This window comes from Bidens hawaiensis, unplaced genomic scaffold (assembly GCF_021521415.1).
Source record: "Bidens hawaiensis isolate Kalapana, Puna unplaced genomic scaffold, B.hawaiensis_p1.1 tig00032115_1, whole genome shotgun sequence".
NCBI lineage: Eukaryota > Viridiplantae > Streptophyta > Magnoliopsida > Asterales > Asteraceae > Bidens > Bidens hawaiensis.
In genome coordinates this window covers 219,700-235,697 of record NW_027495452.1, presented here as the reverse complement: position 1 = coordinate 235,697, position 15,998 = coordinate 219,700, and the positions used below count along the sequence as shown (strand labels likewise).

The 15,998-nt window shown below is 36.0% G+C and overlaps 7 non-coding genes across 7 annotated transcripts; 1 reads left to right on the top strand and 6 right to left on the bottom strand.

Moving 5' to 3' along the window:
- Positions 1-3,103: 3,103 nt before the first annotated feature.
- On the bottom strand, positions 3,104-3,175 carry TRNAP-UGG (transfer RNA proline (anticodon UGG)). Its single transcript has one exon. It is a non-coding gene; the product is annotated as a tRNA-Pro (tRNA).
- Positions 3,176-4,202: 1,027 nt separating this feature from the next.
- TRNAP-UGG (transfer RNA proline (anticodon UGG)) lies at positions 4,203-4,274 on the bottom strand. The gene has a single exon. It is a non-coding gene; the product is annotated as a tRNA-Pro (tRNA).
- A 1,194-nt stretch (positions 4,275-5,468) lies between these two features.
- On the bottom strand, positions 5,469-5,540 carry TRNAP-UGG (transfer RNA proline (anticodon UGG)). The gene has a single exon. It is a non-coding gene; the product is annotated as a tRNA-Pro (tRNA).
- Positions 5,541-6,160: 620 nt separating this feature from the next.
- TRNAP-UGG (transfer RNA proline (anticodon UGG)) lies at positions 6,161-6,232 on the bottom strand. The gene has a single exon. It is a non-coding gene; the product is annotated as a tRNA-Pro (tRNA).
- Positions 6,233-7,730: 1,498 nt separating this feature from the next.
- Positions 7,731-7,802, bottom strand: TRNAP-AGG (transfer RNA proline (anticodon AGG)). The gene has a single exon. It is a non-coding gene; the product is annotated as a tRNA-Pro (tRNA).
- Positions 7,803-9,270: 1,468 nt separating this feature from the next.
- On the bottom strand, positions 9,271-9,342 carry TRNAP-CGG (transfer RNA proline (anticodon CGG)). Its single transcript has one exon. It is a non-coding gene; the product is annotated as a tRNA-Pro (tRNA).
- A 1,453-nt stretch (positions 9,343-10,795) lies between these two features.
- On the top strand, positions 10,796-10,867 carry TRNAP-UGG (transfer RNA proline (anticodon UGG)). Its single transcript has one exon. It is a non-coding gene; the product is annotated as a tRNA-Pro (tRNA).
- The last annotated feature ends 5,131 nt before the right edge of the window (positions 10,868-15,998 follow it).

The following is a 15,998-nucleotide window of genomic DNA, read 5'->3' as shown; positions in this document are numbered from 1 at the left end:
TTCTGTTATTAGCATACGTGTTTCCACAATTTGGATATCTATATCTATATATATGTTTGTATCTTCACAATCTTATTTCTACTCTTATCCATTCCTAATATATATACCTCCAATTCCTTTTGTAGACATTTTAGGTTAAACTGGATTACTAATTATGCTCTACAAACCTAACCTAAACAAATCAGAGTTGTATTTGCCAAATCTAGAACAGATAATAATCAAAATTTAGTCATTCTAGATTAAAATAAAACAACTTCAAAATTTAGTTTTAAAGCTTCAACCATATAACAGGATACATAAATCATAAAATGAGAATTCAGCAAAGCAAATTAAAATAATTAACTAAACAATAACAAAATTCAATAAGCAATTATCATCTAGAATATTCGATGATTATATAGATAGATAGATAGATAGATAGATAGATAGAATTAAATTAAGTAAATTCCCCTTTTTTTGGTAATATTATGACTCATAGCTTGCTATTGTGGGATCCCTACTTATAGCTTGCTATTGGTGGGATCCCACTGGGTATGATTGATTGATTGGTTGATTGATTGATTATGACTCAGTTAGTGAATAATAATAAAAAATCATAGAAATTTAAAAAAACCAAAAAAAAAAAAACCGGAAATTACCCCTAGAATTGCGCCTTTCTATTTAGAGCTACTTATAGATACACAAGGCTAAGGCTCGACGAGCCTAAAGGAGCTTCTTGTACAAGGCTCGAGTGTTGGCTTGATATCTAGATGAGCTTTCTTTAAGACTCGGGCTTGGCTCGTTTCAAGATTTCTAGCGATCCGATTTCGAGTAGCTCATTAGCAGCTTGGCTTGTTTGCACCTCTATATTCGAACTACGTGCATGATCATAATAGTAATGCAACAGTTTTATTAGGTTTATTTGCATATTTTAAGATGATAAATTGATAATGCTTCAATATTGTAAGATTCAGGGACAGAAGCTTAAGAGTCAATAACCAATTATTGTAACTTAAAGTATTTACACAATTTTAAGTGATCATATAACATTTTGCTTTCTTATAATCACTAGTTTTGCTGTTTTAGGCATAATGTGGAGGTTGACTGCCGCAGCCAACAAAGCAGTCACACTTTGAAATTTTCTTTTATTGTAGTTTTTGTACTTCCATAAATGTTCTCATGAGAATGACGCATTCAGTTTTATTAATGTATGCAATATGTATGTTACTGTTAGAAGCCTCCCATTGATTTTGAATGGCAAAAAAACCTTTACTAATATTCAGATCATAGCTTGCCTGATTTTGTTTGATAACTTCTAAATAATGTAGGAACACGTGACAACATTGCCAGATTTAGAAAATACAAATATATGATTACTAAGATGATTAAAGAGAACATGATCGATTCGATTTGACTCAGGAGTAAGTAAATATTTAGAACATCTTCTTAGTATGGACAAAAAAGTCAAAATAAGCTGTGACTATGTTAAAAAAATGGGGCATTCCGAGAATTGAACTCGGGACCTCTCGCACCCTAAGCGAGATCATACCACTAGACCAAATGCCCACTTGTTTATATCATCATTCTTTACTGTATTTATTGTCACTTAGTTGGTGCAGTTGTTTAAAAGCTTAAAGGTTCCATCAATGCACTCAGTAAAAATAACTGCTACCGCCAAATGTTCATTTATTGCAGCTCACAAGTTAACTTTGTTTATATCAATCTATAAATTATAAGTGTAGTCACTTTCTTTTTAAATGACTAGGAGTCTCTTCAGTCTCATGCACACACATACATATACATATGCACGTATAATTGAAAAGACATATATGTTCTTTGAGAATCGGTTCTTGGTCAATTATGCAAGCTTGATTTATGATTGTGTGTCTTAGTAAATAAATATTATTTTTCACTAACATGAATTTGGTGCCTAAATAAAAGCTTTTATAACCATGAGTTGTATTTCTTGTCAGATTAATTAGTAGAATATGCAAGTAAATGAAAAATGTCATTGAATAAATATAGAAAAATGAATTGATTTTGTTGAGATAGGGCATTCCGAGAATCGAGTTCAGGACCTTTTGCATCCCAAGCGAAAATCATACCACTAGACCGAATGCTCATGTTAGAACCTGGAATCGAGTTGATGAAATATAGGACAAGTGGCCTGGTTCGAGATAAGCTAGATCTCCAGAACAAATTACAATTTTGATTGATAATACTTGAACAAGAATTACAAAGAATAACAAAGCAATTTATACCAATGCTACTAGCTAGAAACTGATAAAAACTGGCACTACTTTTCCTCCTATGAATTAATTTCAGTCAAAGGGTGTTTAGGCGGGAACAACCAACATCTCTTGAATTTTCCTCTGGATGCATCGTGTCTGAGTCTGACCCGTTTCTCTTTTGCGGGTAATCGGGTTTGTAGCGTCCCACTTGCTTAATGTACTTTTTTCTATTTCGTATCGGTGTGATGAAAATATGAATTCACTGATGCTGCATTGTTCATGTGTTATCTTTCATGAAGTTCACTACTCTATTTAATGCTTAATATTCTTGTTTAGAATCACTGCTTGTAACTATCAGTAGTTTGAGGCTACAATATCTGAAGCAAGAACGGTTTGGTGCATTTGCTTATGTGACCTCTGTAAAGTGAAATACTGCATATTCTCTTTGTTGCAAGCTAAGATAATTGTATTGCTACCAACATTAAGTGCATTGTTTTAGTTGTCTCAAACTAGCATATAGTCAACTGTTTTGATTTTGAGTAAGACATCTAGAGCCTTTGTGGGACAGAAAAGTAACCTTATAATGTTGTTACAGTAACATCTGCCAGTAGCTGATTGAAATACCAAGCACACAAGTGTGCTCATGAACTAATAGAAATTAGAATCACCTTGAAGTCTTGGATAATGATCTCTTATTCTGGTAATGAAGTTGCATCTGTACCTAAACATAAGCTTCCCTATCCATGAGTTGAATTCATTGACAAAAGGAGTTTGTCTGATCTATGACTATAATAGATAGATCAGTTCCAAAATGTTTTCAGTCTACATAAGTAAAATATAAAATAAAATATTGACACAGATTTTTTGATAAAATGAGGTGGCACAGTTAAAAAGGGGCATTCCGAGAATCGAACTCGGGACCTCTCGCACCCAAAGCGAGAATCATACCACTAGACCAAATGTCCACTTGCTCTATGTGCTTGTTTTAGTTAGTAATCACTATGCTTTATATATGAGTTTACTGACATTATATTCTTCGAAGTAAGTAAAATGAGTGAATTTGAGGTGCATTTACTTTTAGTTTTGGACTTCTATGCCATATACTCACTCAGATGTAGAATCTCTTCTTAAGTTGTTTAAATTTTGATGTTTACAAAGCTCATATGGAGGCATATCTATTCCTAATAGTGAAATATTTCATAGTCTGGGCTAATGTTTAACTGACGCAGATTATGCTAGTGTGCTTAAATCATCAATGTGTTCAGTACTTCAGTTAGTATATACACATGCATACATCATTACAAACCTTGGTACAATCATTACGAAGATCCTTAATATACTACTTTTAATAGTCTTTTACAACCACTTTAGAATCACTTCAAATGTGAGAACTAGATAGCCATGTTTTTCGGGTGTGCAAATGTCAGCTTCTCTCTTCTAACCTAAGAGAAAATTTGTTTAATGCCATTAAGTGAACAGCCTTGGAACTATCAGGACATATGTAGCATAGAACAGTAATAACAGTCGAGATACTTGGAGCTAAATGAACTTGGATTTCTTCTTAACACTAACAGGGGGATGTTATCCGCATGCAACTTATAATCCCGAAATCATGCACTCCACACGCATCTTACTGTCATCCGGTGTTGATCTGTTTTGTAGGTTTGGTAGCTGTTTTAGCCTGAGCTATTGGTTTATGTTTGCTTATTCTGGCAATGCAGTTGCCAACTTTTCACCAACTTGGTGCCTAATATTCTTGGGAAAAGGTTATGACATTACATTTACCTAATCTGCTAGGGAAGTTACATACGTTTTTCATGACTTATAGTTTTTAAGAGACTCTTTTCAGATCCAGAAGCACATGTTTATATCATATGATCACTTTAATAGGTAGTTTTGCTTCCAAAAATCATGAGTTGACTTTAGTTGATATCAGTAGATTACAAAAAAGGAGTGGCACTTTTAAGAAATGAGTAAAATGTTTACAAAAATGGGGCATTCCGAGAATCGAACTCGGGACCTCTCGCACCCAAAGCGAGAATCATACCACTAGACCAAATGCCCACTTTGTTAATGTGCATGCATTCAATGTTTTTTAAGTCAACTTTGATTTACAATTGAAAAGAACACAATTGTAGAATGTGAAGTATAATCGAAGCAAGATTGCACTTGTGAAAATAGACATAAAACTAAAGAGTAAATAGCAAACTGGCAATATCTGGGCAGAGCATTGCATGTCTTAAACACACAAGTTTATTTTGTGATTGCATGTGCATATGTTGGACATAATTCCCTCTCTATCACAAGGCGGTGCCGGGTTGGGCCGATTTGGAGTTATGGAACTAGGTCAATAAATTAAATGAGTTACAGATAACATATATAAGTTGTATTTAATTTATGATAGCTAATTAGATTAGTAGATAAACATGTGGTTTCATTTTATTGTCTAGTTCGGAGTTCGAGTCCATCTCTAATTGTACCAAGTCATGGTCTGTAATCTATATAACCTAATCAAAGCTGTTTTATGGTTATGAGTTTGCAATCGGTTTTAGAGTTATATTTTTCTGATTTATATACGTGAGAGTTATTCATATGTGAGTTTTTTTATTGTTCTTAAGGATCAGGAGTTGAGAGTATAGCAGTCTAAATAATATTGCATAATCTATAATTTAGAAATCAGAAGTTTATGTTGTTAAAGAAAGTCTCACTTTCTTCCGCTTTTGAAAATAAGACTATCTTGATGTCTTGACTGATAATTGTGATGCTAATATGTGTGGTCACTTGAGGAATTGAAGAGGCGCGCGGTACTTATAGAGGATTGAATATATTTAAGACGTGTGTATATTTAACATACATGTATATAGTAGTTTAAATGGCCAGCAAGAATCATATCTTCTGTTTTTGGTTTGCTTAGGAGGCCTGGTGATGAAGAGTAGACCAAATGTACAAACATGTATGGTAGTTTACATGTACAACCAAGAATCTGGACAACGAGTAGTTAGGTTACTTTTGCCTAATCTGGTAATGAAGTTGCTGTGCCACATTTTCTGCATATAGGCAAAGTTAACTGCTCATGAGTTGAATTTGTTGATAGAATCTTTTTCTGATGCACAAGCACATGTTTGTGGGGCATATTATACAGTTTATTTCTTTATTGTTTTCAAGAGTCATGAATTAATTTAATTGATACAAGTAGTAAATAAAAAATTCCAAATACAAAATAAGTTTATAAAATGAATAGTTATTAAGAAAAAGAACGGGGCATTCGGAGAATCGAACTCGGGACCTCTCGCACCCAAAGCGAGAATCATACCACTAGACCAAATACCCTGTTGTTATATACCCTCATATTTATATTTTATTGTGCTTTTTAGACATGAAATTTTGCTGGCTGTTTACATTGTTGGGTTCATAATATTTTGACACTGTGATAATTGTGATGCTGATACACGGGTAGCTCATACTATGTGTTTATATATAAATGCATCTGCACATACTGTATACATGTATACTAGTTTAATATGTCAGCAAGAATTATTTACTATCTTTCACGTTTAATTTTTTCGCAGGTTAGAAGAACCATGACATGTCATTTTATGATTGCTTAGTCTTGTAATTTGGTTGCATCTTCTCACAAACTTGGTGTCTAAGAATCATGGATAAAAGGAATGAAGTTACATTTGGTTATTCAGCCATTCAGGTAAAAGTAGCAATATATACATGTATGCCATGGAGTTGCATCTTCTCATGATTTATGCATATTAGTAAATGCACACAGTTAAATGTCGGTAGAAGCACATGCTAGCTAGATGCATTTATAAAATATCATTTTAGTAGGTAGAATTATTTCAAATGTCTTGAGTTGACTTCAGATCATTTAATATAAAATTAAACATAACACAGACACTTAACAAAATAATTAAAATGAGTAAAATTTACAGAAAAAGAAAGGGGCATTCCGAGAATCGAACTCGGGACCTCTCGCACCCAAAGCGAGAATCATACCACTAGACCAAATGCCCACTTACTTTATGTGACTTTTTTCTTATTTATAATCACCATGTGTGAAGTTAGAGCCTGGTGACATTACTGAAGAAACACCCTCCGGCGTGAGAATAAGTACAATTCTGATGAAGATAACATACTTAAGTAAATAGTGAAAGTACCGTGGGAGTGAATCTGAATACCTCATGATGGTTGAGAAGGTATTTATAGCCGAAGGGTGTGGGAAGGTGATTGGGCCAGCTGTCCCTTTGGAAGATGCTCTCGTAACCACCTGGACACGTGTCCTCAAACTATAGGTTCAATTTATACGTTGCATGTGCATGTATAACAACCTGGACACGTGTCTTCACAGGATTGGATGATAGACAACCCTGGCCACGTGCACGGTTATAACGGCCTGGCCAGGTGTCCTTTACTGATTGGCTGAGACGTCACGTATTGCTCAAGAAAACATCTTGGTAGATCTTCTAGAATGTTATTGGTTAATGACAGCTGTCCCGGGGCATTACCTCATGGTTATTTATGCGGACGGATCCTTCATCTTGCGGATGACTTCTGAGGGTGCCAGGATGCTTCCGCATATAATGTGAGGGTGTTCCTTCCTCAAATAATTATGCGGGTGATCCATATGTCCCGCGGGTGCCTTATGAGGGACTTCTGATTAACCCGTGGGTAGTACTTAAGGGTATTTGGGTCTTTTTAGTACCCTACCTCTATAATTACATTCTTAAATTTGAGGTCATTTTGGCAGCATAGTTTGATTACTTGAAGTGTAGGAAATAGGAATACCTTGACAAACCTCATAGGTCATTACAAGCCTTGGTACAATCAATGGGAAGATTCTTAATATACCAAATTTCTTATCTGATTAAGGTGATTGAATGTGAGAAACTGTTTAGCCATGATAGGAGGTTAACTTGAATTTAATGTATTTGACTCTGCCTTCTATAAGTTATTCAGGTTTTTATATGTTCTGCACTTTGGTAACTGTTTTAGCTTGACATAATAAGTGTCTTGACAAAAAGCAATGAAGTTACATTTCCTAATAAGGTAGTGAAGCTACATATGATTTTCATGAACTGAGTTTACTGAGAATCTTTTTAGATCCAGAACCGCATGCTTGTGCCATATGGAATCTCTTTATTTGGTACTTTTGTTTCCAGAAATTATGATCTGACTTTACTCTTTAGTTGATCTCAGTACTAGAATATCAATGCACAAGAAAGTTGAGGTCCTTTAAGAGTACATATATAAACCGAGTAGAATATATATATATATATATATATATATATATATATATATATATATATATATATATATATATATTAGGGTCTCATATGGTGAATTAAAAGTAATAAAATGGAAGTAAATGATATACGGGTCGAAGTATGTTAGACTTAAGACATATATGATTACTAAGTTGGTTAAAAGAAAATGATATTTACAGAATGTTTAAAATACTTTCTTAGTGTGGACAAAAAAGTCTAAATAAGCTAACAGTTTCTCAACACAAAAGGGGCATTCCGAGAATTGAACTCGGGACCTCTCGCACCCTAAGCGAGAATCATACCACTAGACCAAATGCCCATTTGATTGTAACATCGTTTTTTATTTTATTTATAATCATATACTGCAGTTAGGTGAACACTTAAAATGATTCCATTAGTGCACACAATAAAAATAACTGCTACCACAAAGATGTTAATCTGAATGGCAGGGAATCTTTAATGCCCTGTTAAATGTTTCAAGTATAACTACTTTCATAAAATGTGTTGACTGTGGATCACTTGATGCTGTATAGGAAATTATAGCCATGATTAACTAGTTTTTAACTAGGCTTGTTGAAAAGATACAATATTCAGTTATGATTTAATCATGTTTTTATTTAATTTATTTTTCTATGGAATTGGTCCAATATTTCAGGGTTTGTAATTTAGGTAATCATATATATGTTTGTTTGCTTATTTTTGACACATCTGCTTTTATTTCTTGTCAGTGTTATTTTCCACCATCGCTTGAACTTTACTGTATGTGACTACATAATTTTTCATTTAGTGTTTTATATTCTGGTTTAGAATGACTGCATATGCATTCATCTGTCACTAGTTTGAGGATATAATCTCTGAAGCAATAAATTCTTGGTTCCTTTTATATCTAATTTGCCCTTGTGGCCTTTGCTTAGCGAAACACTGCATATTGTATTTCTAACAGCTTTAAGTACATTGTATTAGTATTAGTTGTTGCAAACTAACATATAATCCTAGTGAAAGAAAACAACATATAATAAGATGTTTTGTTCTTGTGGCCACATCTAGAGCCTTGGTGAAAACGGAAAACCCTTATATTGTTTTTAAAATAACTTCAGTTCATTTAGTAGAATATAAAATAAATTGTTGACACAAAACTCTTAATAAATGGTTCACATTAAAAAGGGGCATTCCGACAATCGAACTAGGGACCTCTCGCACCCAAAGCGAGAATCATACCACTAGACCAAATGCCAACTTTCTTGCTTTATGTGCCCCTCCTTATATTTGTTATCACCTTGATTGATATGTCTTTATTGACATTACAGTCTCCGAAGTATGTAAGATGAGTGAATTTGAGGTGCTTCAGGTTTTAGACTTTTATGCTGCTTACTCGCGTGTAGGAATTAGGATCACTGCAAGTTTTTTTTTATGAAATTTTCAAAGCTCATGTGGAGGCGCATCTATTTCTGATATTGAAATTTGTAATATTCTGTGCAGTTGCTCAACAAACCTGCAAATTATCCGGTGGAACACCTAATGTGAGAAACTGTTAAAGCCATGACGGGAGGATAACTAGAATTTAATGTTTTCTCTACCTTCACTAAACTAATAACCAGAAAAGTCTATGATTACAAAAACAACAGTAAATTACACTTTGAATTGAGATGCTTAGATCTTAACAACAATAACCGGGGAATGTTGTTTGTGTTTGTAACTCATAATCCAGAATTCATGCACCCGAAATCAGTCAATACTTTCTTCTGATGAAAAAAGTTAGCATAAAAATATTTAAATTTTACTTAAACGGGGCATTCCGAGAATCGAACTCGGGACCTCTCGCACCCGAAGCGAGAATCATACCACTAGACCAAATGCCCACTCTGCTTTAATTGTAATTTTATTTTACAAATCTTCACTTCAAGATAAAAACACCATATATTTATAAAAAGTAAATGAGGCATTCCGAGAATTGAACTCGGGACCTCTCGCACCCTAAGCGAGAATAATACCACTAGACCAAATGACCACTTGAATTTACCAAGATTTTTTTATTGTATTTCTTTAATGTAGTTGGGTGACAACTTAAAGATTGCATCTGTTTTGAACTAGGCTTGTTGAAAGGTTGCAATCATACTCTTGGACCAAGATGTTCACTTATGATTTAATCATGTCTTTATTTAAATAACTTATCTATGCAATTGGTCAAGTATTTCTGATGCAACGATATAAAAAAAACGAAGAACAAATCACGTTGATTCAATGAATACCCATGATGAACTTTAAAACTCCCAAATCCCACCAAAAGGTCAAGAGAAAATGAAGAGAAAAGTGAAAGTTAATATTATTCAAGTATGCCTTTTCCAATTACACATACTGGATATAAATAGATGTTCTAATACGAGTTGGGTCTAAAAAAGGCCATGGGCCAAACACAAACACAAACCCAAAAACAAAAACATAAAAAGTGCTGAAAAAACATTAAAAGGCCCATAACTTTATTTAGAAGGCGTTTTTGGGCTTCGGACAGCGGTTTGCCATAACGAGCTTCTCGTCTCAAGCTTTGATTTGACTGGTAATGGGCCTGAAACGGGGCTTCGTGGGCCAAGTTATGCCCGTTTTCGTGAGCCATCTTTTGTAGCGCGATCTTGGGCTTCCATAAACATAATAGCCCGGTCTTCAATACTTGGGCCCACATCAATTTCAGTCTTGCAATCCTGCAAATCTTTTAGAGTTTGTCGGCTTTTCTATCGTACTTGAATAAGAGTATATGACACTGATGCAACGACTTTGGGTTGATGAATCAGCCATTTATCGTAGTTGATTTGGGTGTTTTGTTATTTCTTTACAACCATAAAGAAGATAAAAGAAAAAAGAAAAAGGCCTCAACACTTAGTTAGTTTTCCGCCTCCGGCGACGTTGAGCCGGCCTTGCTTAAATGGAGAAAACAAGTTTCATGATGTTATGTAAAAAGAAAAACAAATTTTGGGACCTAACTTTGGCATTCGAAAATGAAGTTACAGACACATGACATGGCAAACAAATACAAGATTTGATGATATGTGAGGGAATCCATAGAAACTCTAATGTTTTGAAGTGGTTGTAAAAGGCATTGAAAGTATTCTAGATTGGTTAAGAAGCTTATTCATAAAGGTTGAAGACAGTCACTCTATCTGATAAGAAAATATGGTGTGTTAAGGACTTAATCATGGCTTCCTACTCTTCAAGTAATTTGTAGATTTGTTAAACATCTGGGCAGAATGTTAAATGTTTCACTACTATAAATAGATATGCTTTCATATGAGCTGTAAAGAAAACTAGCAACAAGCAAGTGGGCATTTGGTCTAGTGGTATGATTCTCGCTTTGGGTGCGAGAGGTCCTGAGTTCGATTCTTGGAATGCCCCGTACATATTTTGTACAAGCTACCCCAATATTTATAAAGATTTTTAACTGCTACTTTTTTTTGGAATTTTATATTCTACTACTGAAAATCAAGTAAAGTCAATTCAAGACTCTTGAATACAAGCAAACACATGCTAAGCATATTATATGTCACAAACATATGCTTGTATATCAGAAAAGATTCTATCAATAAACTCTAGGCATGGGCACATGCAACTTCATTACCAAATTAGGCAACTATAACCTTTGTTAGGCTCTAAGTTGTAACAGCATTACCAGATTCAGTATAAAATAAATAAAACACTTTTAATACGATTACAATACAAAGAATGAAAAAAAAAACAAAAAAACACCTATCTAGAAAGCATTAAATTACAGTACAATTACAACTGAAATAAATCAAAGTACAAAGAATTGGGTAGAAGTAGAAGTTGGTGACCGAGGATCGTGTTGAACACGGGGCCCTTAAAACAAATTCCGAGTCTCTTCTCATTTTGTTTCCCAGGGTACAACGGCCGGAGCAGTATGTACTGCCGGAGTTGACTATGCACCTGAATTGGATCGGTTCGTACCTTCTTGGTTGTGTTGGAGAAGATGAAGAAATGTTGGAGAATTTGCAAGCTCTTCAAGTTGCAAATTGGTGTATCAAACCCCAAGCCTTGCCTTGGTATTTATAGTGGAGCTAGGATCAAAGACTCAAAACTAAACAATAAATTGCATTAAACGTCTTTAATGCTTTTTATTATGATTTTGAATTCAATCCATAACTCCCGTCGAAAATAAATTGCATTAAACGTCCTTAATGCTTTTTATTATGATTTTTATTTTCCAACCACTCATCTTTGAGCTTCGATATCTCATTCATCTTAGCTCGGTTTTGGACATAGTTTGACTCGTTATGATGCTCTCACATAAAGGATAACAAACCCGTAAATAATTATTTATAATACGCAAATATAAATATAATTATTAATGTCCAAAATTAGCAAACTCATTTTTTGCTAACATTTTTCCAACAATGCCCCACATGAATGGAAATCGATCCGCTCATGCAAGTTTCAAACGATGCAATTCAGCGGTTGAATGTTGCAGGAAAGGTAGGTGTTACCCTTTGAACCCTCCTTTGTGAAGTATACTTAGCCTCCTGGCGGTGTGTAGACACGATGTCTTTGAACATACCCCCGTTAGTGTAGACGACAATACACTTCACACAACATTGTCCCTGGTTTAGTCAACCCCTCACTGTCGTGTCCTATTATGGTCCTGGAACACCAGCCTGGTTCCGCTAGAGTTCTAGGATTTTTGCCCCAAAATCCATTCGAAGCGACCCTACTTCTCTCTCACGTAGGTGATTCCCGCTCAAATCTTTAAAAGCCATAGGTTATTCTTTATTTCTACAAGTCATTAACCTTTGTTATGCTTATCCTTGTTTCAGGTCACTGATTAGAATGGACTAGGACGCACGCATGCGCAACGCCCTTTAAGTTTGGTTTGGGGTACTCCCCCACAGTGACTACCCTTGGTTTCATGATTGAGTTTTCCTATTGAACTTAGATCTTGGGATCTCCAGTCAACTAAGTTAGGTTTCCCTCATGTCCCCTTTTCCATGGGCTTCAGTCCCACTCTTGACGACTTATAAACTAACTCTTTGCTTAAGCCTTTGGTTAACGGGTCCGCAATGTTATCTTTTGACTTCACATAGTCAATTGTGATAACACCCGTTGAGAGTAGTTGTCGTACCGTATTATGTCTTCATCGAATATGCCTTGATTTGCCATTGTACATTACGCTATGGGCTCTACCAATTGCTGATTGACTGTCACAATGTATGCAAATAGCCGACAAAGGTTGTGGCCATATTGGAATATATTCCATAAATTAACGAAGCCATTCCGCCTCTTCGCCACACTTATCTAAGGCGATAAACTCCGATTCCATCGTGGATCTAGCTATAACAGTTTGCTTAGACTTCAAAGAAATAGCCGCACCACCAAGTGTGAACACGTACCCACTTGTTGATTTGGAATCTTTTATATCCGAAATCCAATTCGCATCATTGTATCCTTCGATTACAGTTGGATCACAGTTATAATGGAGTCCATAGTCTCTCGTGTATCTCAAGTATCTTAGCAACTGCATGATACTTTTCCAATGTTCCTCGCTTGGATTACTAGTGTATCTGCTTAGCCGACTCACGGCATAAGCTAGATCGGGTCTAGTACATGTCATAAGATACATTAGACTACCAATTATTCTTGAGTACTCACTTTGAGCAACCCCCTCGCCTCTATTTTTAAATAGATGGTGGGTCGTATCAATTGGTGTTGACGCGACACGCGTGTCATCCTTGTTTAATTTCTCAAGAATCTTGTCCACGTAGTGAGATTGACTCAAAACAATACCGTTTTGGGTTCTAGTGATTTGTACCCCAAGAATCACATCCGCGAGACCCAAGTCTTTCATGTCAAACCTCGCTTTCAACATGTCTTTTGTTGATTTGATCATGTTATCATTACTCCCAATGATAAGCATATCGTCTACATAATGACATAATATCACATATCCTCCCGGCGTCTCTTTTACATAGACATATTTGTCACACTCATTTATTTTGAAACCATTGTCAAGCATGAAATGATCAAACTTTAAGTGCCATTGTTTTGGAGCTTGCTTCAAACCATATAAGGACTTGACAAGTTTACATACCTTGCCCTCTTTTCCTGGGGCAGAGAAACCCTCAGGCTGCTCCATTTAAATCTCTTCATCTAAATCACCATTTAGAAATGCGGTTTTTACATCCATTTGGTGAACTTCCAAATTGCGTAAAGCCGCAATAGCAAGAACCAATCTTATGGAAGTTATTCACGTGACATGCGAGTAAGTGTCAAAGTAATCTAGACCCTCCTTTTGTCTATACCCTTTGATTACTAATCTTGCCTTGTACTTATCAATACTTCCATCAGCTTTCATCTTCCTTTTGAATATCCAACGATATCCAAGTGGTTTACAACCCGGCGAAAGATCTACTAACTCCCAAGTATGATTTTTGCAATATAGGATCTATCTCGTTCTTAATTGCTTCTTTTCATTGAGGTGCTTCCGAGGATGTTACCGCCTCGCGGTAGGTATTGGGCTCATCCTCCACCATATAGCTCATGAAATCCGAACCGAAAGACTTTTCAATCCTTGGTCGTTTACTTCGTCTAAGCTCACCTTCGTTTTCCTCGGGTTTTTCATGTATATCATGAACCATATCATCAAACGCTCTTGATGTACTTGCTTCATCAACCGATTTTAATGAAGTTGGGTGTGTTTGTCTTAAGCAAGGAAACACACTTTCAAAGAAGTCAGTGGTCCTTCATTCCACGATAGTGCCTTCATGTATATTGGGATTCTTGGACTCATGGACAAAAAACCGATGCACATTACTATGGTGTGCATATCCAATGAATATGCAATCCACAGTTTTGGGTCCTATTATCAATGCCTTTGGTGATGGGACTGTCACCTTGGCTAGACACCCCCACACTTTCAAGTATTTATATGATGGTTTCTTAACCATCCATAACTCATACAGAGTCTCGCTTATTTTCTTGCGGGGTATCATATTCAAGACATAGTTGGCCGAGAGAATAGCCTCCCCCCCCACAGGTCATATCTCACTCCCGAGCTAATCAACATGGCCTTCATCATCTCTTTCAAAGTGCGATTCTTACGTTCAGCAACGCCATTTGATTGTGGAGAATATGGTGGGGTTCGCTCATGTATTATGCCACTTTGCACACATAATTCCGCGAAAGGTGAAACATATTCACCGCCCCTATCACTACGCACAACTTTTATTCTCCTTCTAAGTTGATTCTCAACTTCATTTTTATACAAGGTGAACTTGTCTATTGCTTCATCCTTACCTTTAAGTAAGTATACATGGCAATATCGAGTAGAATCATCAATAAACGTGATGAAGTACTTGTTCCCACCTCTTGTGGGAGTGGCTTTTAAATCACACACATCGGTGTGAATTAAATCAAGGGGTTCAGTTATTCGTTCAACCGATCTAAAAGGCTTTTTCATTATTTTGGATTCAACACATGTTTCGCATTTGGATTTTGAATCGATTTTAAACTTTGGAATGCTATTTAAATTGATTAAGCGACGAATTGAATTAAATTTTACATGTCCTAGTCTACCATGCCAAACACAAGAATTTGAAGACTCAAGCATGTAAACAGAAGTAGTAGTTTTATTCATTGAATTCTTAACAACAGTTACATTCAATTTAAACATAGCATTGTCAGTATAACCCTTGCCAACATACATTCCTTTTTTAGACAAAATAACCTTGTCTGATTCAATCACCAAACGAAATCCAAACTTGTTGAGCATCCATCCCGAGACAAGATTCTTACGAATCTCGGGAACATAGAGGGTGTTGGACAGTGTGAGCTCCTTCCCATAAGTACACTCCAAGACCACATCACCTTCCCCCATGATATCCGCAGTCGCATTATTTCCCATATAAAGCTTTTGGTCACCCACCGCCTCTTTAAAATTCTTAAAGAATTGTTTGTCGCCGCAAACATGGCGGGTTGCGCCGGTGTCAACATACCACCCTTTGGGAGTGCCCCCACAATGTTGACTTCCTCGATGACAGTTGCTTCCTCAGTTATCATCGCCACGAGAGGATTGCCATCCTCGTCTACCATATGGGCGCACACGCTCTTTGGTTCTTTGCATTGGTTGGCACGGTGCCCCACGCCATTGCAGTTGTAACATGTCCCTTGGAAAGGTGGAGGCTTCTTTTTCACAGCCCATTTCTTTACGCCAAGGTCCATTTTTGCTTTCCCTTTACCGCCATTACCTTTACCCTGTTTACCCCCTTTGGAGGATTGTCCATGCTCAACTAAGTTTGCCTTGGCGGAAGCATCCACCATGGTAACTTTTGAGCCACCTTATTGTCCTCCTCAATACGAAGTCGAACAATAAGATCCTCCATGGACATCTCCTTTCGTTTGTGTTTAAGATAATTCTTAAACTCAATCCAACTTGGGGTTAATTTCTCAATCACCGCTGCCACTTGAAATGTCTCACTAAGTGTCATTACCTCGGCATGGATATCGTGAAGTATAACTT